This window comes from Arvicola amphibius, chromosome 18 (genome assembly GCF_903992535.2).
Source record: "Arvicola amphibius chromosome 18, mArvAmp1.2, whole genome shotgun sequence".
NCBI lineage: Eukaryota > Metazoa > Chordata > Mammalia > Rodentia > Cricetidae > Arvicola > Arvicola amphibius.
Genome location: NC_052064.1, coordinates 9,662 through 17,403, shown reverse-complemented (window position 1 = coordinate 17,403; position 7,742 = coordinate 9,662). Strand labels below are relative to the sequence as shown.

Genomic DNA, 7,742 nt, shown 5'->3' with positions numbered 1-7,742 from the left:
TTCTTCCTTCTTCTTCTCTTCTTCTTCTTCTTCTTCTTCTTCTACTTCTTCTTCTTCTTCTTCTTCTTCTTCTTCTTCTTCTTCTTCTTCTTCTTCTTCTTCTTCTTCTTCTTCTACTTCTTCTTCTTCTTCTTCTTCTTCTTCTTCTTCTTCTTCTTCTTCTTCTTCTTCTATTATTATTATTATTATTATTATTAAATGAGAAACACAATTTTTTTTTAAATTAAGGGCTTGGAGAGAGAGCTGGCTCGGTGGCTCTGAGAAAGTGGTTTCCATTTCCAGCACCCGTATGGTAGCTCATATATCATTGTAACTCCAGTTCCTGGGTGATCTGACACCCTCACAAACAAAGAAACAAAAAACCTGAAGCCAGTGATCATTGCAGACATCTGAATGTTCAGAAACTGAGACTGAGCAAGTTTGAGTGCCACAGATTTGCTGCAATTCATTGCGGATTTCATGTGGATCACAAATTCTGCTCAAGTTACAGCTGTTAGTGTCAGTGTGAACCTTGACACCAACTCTACTGGATTCCTATCGGCTAGAAAAGCCGAAGAGCTAAGGTAACCTTATTAGGTTAACCTCTTCTGTGCCCCACCTTAAAGAAGACTCTGTAAGCTAAAGCACTGAAAAGAGACTGGTCCTGGCATAAGAACAGACAGGAGGACCAATGGAACCGAATAGAAGACCCGGATATCGATCCACACATCTTCGAACACCTGATCTTTGATAAAGAAACAAAAACATATCCAATGGAAAAAAGAAAGCATATTGAACGAGTGGTGCTGGCCTAACTGGATATCAACATGTAGAAAAATGAAACTAGTCCCCTATCTATCTCGATGCCCAAAACACGAGTCCAGATGCATCAAAGACCTCAACATAATAAAGCCAGCCACACTGAACCTTATAGAAGAGAAAGTGGGAAGTAAAGTACACTTGAACGCATTGGCACAGGGAACCACTTCCTAAATAGAACCCCATCAGCACAGACACTGAGAGTGAAAGACTTTCGGGCACCTTAGCATAACTGCACCCCCCTTCCTGGGAACCAGGACCCTGGTAACCAACCACACGTGCACTGGAGCTTTGAGTCCTTTCCATCCCCATTGTAGTCTTTCTTCAATAGACTCATACCCTGGAACTGGGGTGAGACGACCTACAGGTGTTCTTCCTTGTAATCGCCATAACATTGATTAAGTAGAGTTAGCTAACCATTGAATGAACTAGTCACAATAGTTGACAAATGATTTTTGGAATTTCCCTTTGATTCTGTACTACCCCCTCCCTGATTTTGTGGTTTTTTTCCTTTAAAAGGGCTTGTAATAGACAAAGCAGGGGTCCCTCTCCTCTCGAGGCTGAGGGACCTCTGCCGTGGCAGAATAAAAATTCCTCTTGCTATTGCATCAACCGTGCAGAGAGTGTCTCTTGGGGCGACCTCCTCCTTGGTGGGGCTTTAGGGCCCAACAAGAGAAACGATTAATCTATTAATGGGACCTCCTAAACCTGAAAAGCTTATGAAAAGCAAAGGACACAGTCAACAAGACAAAATGACGGATGGCCTACAGAATGGGAAAAGATCTTCACTAAGCCCACATCAGGCAGAGGTCTGCTCTCCAAAATATACAAAGAACTCCAGAAATTGGTCATCTCCAGAACAAATAATCCAGTTCACAAAATGGAGTACAGATTTATTTAACTTTATATGTGCGATGGTGTGAGGGTGTCAGATCATCCAGGAACTGGTTTACAATCATGTATGAGCTGCCATACGGGTGCCAGGAATGGAAACCACTTCCTCAGAGCCACTGAGCCATCAAGCCCTTAATTTTTTTAAAAAATTATGTTTCTCTGTGTGTACATGTGCGTGCGTGCGTGCGTGCGTGCGTGCGTGCGTGCGTGCGTGCGTGCGTGTGTGTGTGTGTGTGTGTGTGTGTGTGTGTGTTTATGGATGGGGTGGCTTTTGAACTCACCAAGATGAAAACATTCAAAAAGACTGTTTCCATATCTGGCAGAGAGGCAGGTGGATCTCTGGGAGTCTGAGGCCAGCCTGGTTGAAAAGAGCTTGTTCCAAAGACAGGCTCCAAAGCAACAGACAAACCCTGTCTCGAAAATCAAAACAAAAACACCAACAAAAAAAAAAAAAAAAAAACATAACTTAAATGAGAGGGGAGGGGGGATGTTGATTTGTCGATTTACAGACCAGAAATTAAAAAAAAAAAAAAAACATAATGTTACCAAGATGAGAGGCTGGTTTATATAGTGAGTTAAAGGTTACAGAGAAACCCTGCACCAAAAAAATAATAAAAGAAGAAAACAGAAAAAAAACAAGGGAGGAAGACAAGAAGGAAGACAGGAAGGAAGACAGGAAGGAAGGAAGGAAGGAAGGAAGGAAGGAAGGAAGGAAGGAAGAAAGGAAGGAAGGAAGGAAGGAAGAAAAAACAGGTGTTTTCCTTTTTTTCTTTGTTTATCTCGGGTTATTTTAGTTTTTTTTTTTTTTAAATTGCAGCAGCAGCAGTATATTTTGGGCAGCTGCCTATCTGAGTAATGGTGGCAGCGCATTTCTTTATTTTCAGTTCTGGGCCCTCAGAGATCAGGAGTGGCAGAGGCAGGCAGATCACTGTGAGTTTGAGGCTACCTTGTTCTGCAGTGTGAGTTTCAGCAAAGGCAAAGCGACAGACACAGAGAAACCCTGTCTTGGGGAAAAAGTGTGTTTACTACAGGCCTTTAATTCCAGCATTTGGAGGCAGAGGTAGAGGCAGGGGCAGCTAGATCTCTGTGAGTCTGAGGCCAGCCTTGTCTACAAAGTGAGTTCCAGGGCAAACAAGGATACACAGGGGGAACGCCTATGTAGAAAAAACACAAATAAAATAATAATAATAATAATAATAATAATAATAATAATAATAATAATAAATTATTAAGAGCTCAATTAATTGACTTCACCCACAATTCAAAAATTAAAAAATAAAACAAAGAGTGTGTCTGACTGGTCAGTGAAAGGACCAATGGGGCCAAGGGGCTGCCACAATTATGGCTTGGTGAGAGGGAGGAAGGGAGGGAGGGAGGGAGGGAGGGAGGGAGGGAGGGAGGGAGGGAGGGAGGGAGGGAGGGAGGGAGGGAGGGAGCAAGAGCAGTTCTCTGCCACCTAAATGCCTTTCAAACACATTTCACCTTGGCAACCACTTGCTTGCTTTCTTGGGGTTCTTTTTCAGTAGCTGTGTCTGTACAACCCCACACCCCACTTCTCATACTAAATACCGAGTCTGAGAAAATTAAAACAGCCATGGAAAAATTCCCACTTGGATATCTTTTACTTCCCCACAAAACAACAACAACAAACATATGCATATCTAAGCAGATCGATCAAGTTGTAGCCTCACCCTTTAATGGTTCAGCAAGGAGTTTTAGCTGTTGGGAAGGGGTGGTGACCTTGAACTTGACAAATCTGTTAAATCTGGAGTCTCACTCCTACTAGGTACCCTCAGGGGACAGGAGTGGAGGCCAGGGCCCCTGCAACAGGAGATCTTCTAGATCATCTACAGGCTCTTAGGGATCCTGGGCTTGCTTAGTGAAAAACATGAGAGACAGAGAATTTTTTTGTTTTGTTTTGTTTTCTGAGACAAGGTTTCTCTGTAGCTTTGGCACCTGTCCTGGAACTGTAATACAGGCTGGCCTCAAACTCACAGAGATCTGCCTGCCTGTGCCTGGCACAGAGAAAATTAAAACAGCCATGGAATTATATGAAAAATTCTCCTTTTGATATCATTCCCAGAAATACTAACATAATGAAGTATTTGGAACGTTTTCAATTCAGACAGAAAAAAAAAATAAAAGTGTCATTTTATTGATTTATTTTAGAGGGTCCGTTTCCTACCAGGATGGGTCGCACTTGCTGTGTTGTTGAAGATGATCTCCTGATCCTTGTCTTTCCAGTTCCTGAGTGCTGGCTGGCAGGACAGACATGGGCTCACCGTACACTCGAGTATTTTTGATGCAGTATGGAGAGCCTGGAGCCCAAAGGACAAGGCTTCAGCTTCCCCTGCCCCCCCGACATAAGCCAGATAAATAAATGATTACCCAGCAGCAGAAGCATGGAATGAGCTTCTCAGAGTTATGTCCGAGGAACCTTCTACTTACATGAAATAAAAACAAATCCTTTCAAACATCCAGGTGTCCTCTGCTGACCGGGGTGGGGATGGAAAGCAAAAACAAAGATAAGGGGCTGGAGAGATGGATCAGAGGTTAAGAGCATTGCCTGCTCTTCCAAAGGTCCTGAGTTCAATTCCCAGCAACCACATGGTGGCTCACAACCATCTGTAATGGGGTCTGGTGCCCTCTTCTGGCCTGCAGGCATACACACAAACAGAATATTGTATACATAATGAATAAATAAATATTAAAAAACAAAAACAAAGATAAGAGGGATTTTAGTTGTTCTAAAATCCTCGGGGGCAAAACGTCCCCAGGAGAATGGCAAGAGTTCATTGGGAAACCAACCGTCTGTCTCCTGTGGCATCCTTTCAAGCTTTTCTCACTTGAGGTTCGATGGTGTCAGCTGTAAGATTTTCATCTTTTACCATCATGTGAGAGTCTAGCATTTTTTTTTAAATTGAGAGATGGACATATGTTCCCTCTCGTCCTAATGGCTGTACAGCTTTGACCAAGAAAGCAGGTTGGATTTCATCAAAAAAATTTCTCTCTGTTTTATAATTCATCCACCTTTGAGTGCTAGTAAGTGTCATCTAGTTGGTTTGTGGTGTTTCAGGAACACTTTCCTAATTCTTCTGTTTTTTTGGGTTTGGTTTTGTGAGACAGGGTTTATCTATGTCACAGTCCTGGATCTTCCTTGGTAGACAAGGCTGGCCTCTGTGTCATTTCTTCCTACTTGGTTTGTGTTTGATTGTTGTTTTGAGTTTTCTGATCTCCTGTTCAAGATCAAGATCATTTCTCTCCTAACTCCCTGTCCTTGGGACACAAACATTAAAGGGTGTGGCTACAACTCCACTGGACCTCTTTGATATGGATATCTGCTGCCTTTCCTGTTGGAGTTGGGAAATTAAAAGTTGTTGACTTGAATTTACTCATTGCAAAAAAAAAAAAAAAAAAAAAAAAAAAGAAAAAGAAAAAAAAACCACCTTATTTATTTTATTATTTCACATTTTAACTTTTTTTTTTAGACAGGAATTGGCTTTTTGTGTGTGTTCCAGACAATCTATGTCACTACATTGCCCAGGACTTCTTTCTGAACAGTTCCATGAAAGTAGTCAGCTGCCCAAAATATACGGCTGCTGCTGCTGCGGCAATTTTAAAGAAAATAAATAAAAATAAATAACCTGAGATAAACAAAGAAAAAAGGAAAATAGCTGTTTTTCTTCCTTCCTTTCTGTTTTCTCTGTCTTCTTCTTCTTCTTCTTCTTCTTCTTCTTCTTCTTCTTCTTCTTCTTCTTCTTCTTCTTCTTCTTCTTCTTCTTCTTCTTCTTCTTCTTCTTCTTCTTCTTCTTCTTCTTCTATTATTATTATTATTATTATTATTAAATGAGAAACACAATTTTTTTTTAAATTAAGGGCTTGGAGAGAGAGCTGGCTCGGTGGCTCTGAGAAAGTGGTTTCCATTTCCAGCACCCGTATGGTAGCTCATATATCATTGTAACTCCAGTTCCTGGGTGATCTGACACCCTCACAAAGAAACAAAAAAACCTGAAGCCAGTGATCATTGCAGACATCTGAATGTTCAGAAACTGAGACTGAGCAAGTTTGAGTGCCACAGATTTGCTGCAGTTCATTGCGGATTTCATGTGGATCACAAATTCTGCTCAAGTTACAGCTGTTAGTGTCAGTGTGAACCTTGACACCAACTCTACTGGATTCCTATCGGCTAGAAAAGCCGAAGAGCTAAGGTACCTTATTAGGTTAACCTCTTCTGTGCCCCACCTTAAAGAAGACTCTGTAAGCTACAGCACTGAAAAGAGCCTGGTTGGTCCTGGCATAACAACAGACAGGAGGACCAATGGAACCGAACAGAAGACCCGGATATCGATCCACACATCTTCGAACACCTGATCTTTGATAAAGAAGCAAAAAAAAAAAAAAAAAAAAAAAAAAAATCCAATGGATAAAAGAAAGCATATTGAACGAGTGGTGCTGGCCTAACTGGATATCAACATGTAGAAAAATGAAACTAGTGCCCTATCTATCTAGATGCCCAAAACTCGAGTCCAGATGCATCAAAGACCTCAACATAATAAAGCCAGCCACACTGAACCTTATAGAAGAGAAAGTGGGAAGTACACTTGAACGCATTGGCACAGGGAACCACTTCCTAAATAGAACCCCAGCAGCACAGACACTGAGGGTGAAAGACTTTTGGGCACCTTAGCATAACTGCACCCCCCTTCCTGGGAACCAGGACCCTGGTAACCAACCACACGTGCACTGGAGCTTTGAGTCCTTTCCATCCCCATTGTAGTCTTTCTTCAATAGACTCGTACCCTGGAACTGGGGTGAGACGACCTACAGGTGTTCTTCCTTGTAATCGCCATAACATTGATTAAGTAGAGTTAGCTGACCATTGAATGAACTAGTCACAATAGTTGACAAATGATTTTTGGAATTTCCCTTTGATTCTGTACTACCCCCCTCCCTGATTTTGTGGTTTTTTTCCTTTAAAAGGGCTTGTAATAGACAAAGCAGGGGTCCCTCTCCTCTCGAGGCTGAGGGACCTCTGCCGTGGCAGAATAAAAATTCCTCTTGCTATTGCGTCAACCGTGCTGAGAGTGTCTCTTGGGGCGACCTCCTCCTTGGTGGGGCTTTAGGGCCCAACAAGAGAAACAATTAATCTATTAATGGGACCTCCTAAACCTGAAAAGCTTATGAAAAGCAAAGGACACAGTCAACAAGACAAAACGACGGACGGCCTACAGAATGGGAAAAGATCTTCACTAAGCCCACATCAGGCAGAGGTCTGCTCTCCAAAATATACAAAGAACTCCAGAAATTGGTCATCTCCAGAACAAATAATCCAGTTCACAAAATGGAGTACAGATTTATTTAACTTTATATGTGCAATGGTATGAGGGTGTCAGATCATCCAGGAACTGGTTTACAATCATGTATGAGCTGCCATACGGGTGCCAGGAATGGAAACCACTTCCTCAGAGCCACTGAGCCATCAAGACCTTAATTTTTTTAAAAAAATTATGTTTCTCTGTGTGTGCATGTGTGTGCGTGCGTGCGTGCATGCGTGCGTGCGTGCGTGTGTGTTTGTGTGTGTGTGTGTGTGTGTGTGTGTGTTTATGGGGTGGCTTTTGAACTCACCAAGATGAAAACATTCAAAAAGACTGGTTCCATATCTGGCAGAGAGGCAGGTGGATCTCTGGGAGTTTGAGGCCAGCCTGGTTGAAAAGAGCTTGTTCCAAAGACAGGCTCCAAAGCAACAGACAAACCCTGCCTTGAAAATCAAAACAAAAACACAAACCAAAAAAAAAAAAATAAATAAAACATAAATTAAATGAGAGAGGGAGAGAGAGTGGGGGGGTGTTGATTTGTCAATTTACAGACCAGAAATTAAAAAACAAAACAAAACCATAATGTTACCAAGATGACAGGCTGGTTTATAGAGTGAGTTAAAGGTTACAGAGAAACCCTGCACCAAAAAAATAATAAAAGAAAAAAACAGAAAAAACAAGGAAGGAAGACAGGAAGGAAGGAAGGAAGGAAGGAAGGAAGGAAGGAAGGAAGGA

At 41.9% G+C, this 7,742-nt stretch overlaps 1 non-coding gene across 1 annotated transcript in view; it reads right to left on the bottom strand.

Moving 5' to 3' along the window:
* The window catches only part of LOC119804117, a 4,097-nt gene extending 3,865 nt beyond the window's left edge, over positions 1-232 (bottom strand). The window contains exon 1 of the ribosomal RNA XR_005283802.1: positions 1-232. This exon is cut by the window's left edge and continues 3,865 nt beyond it. This is a non-coding gene — a ribosomal RNA (28S ribosomal RNA).
* Positions 233-7,742: the final 7,510 nt, after the last annotated feature.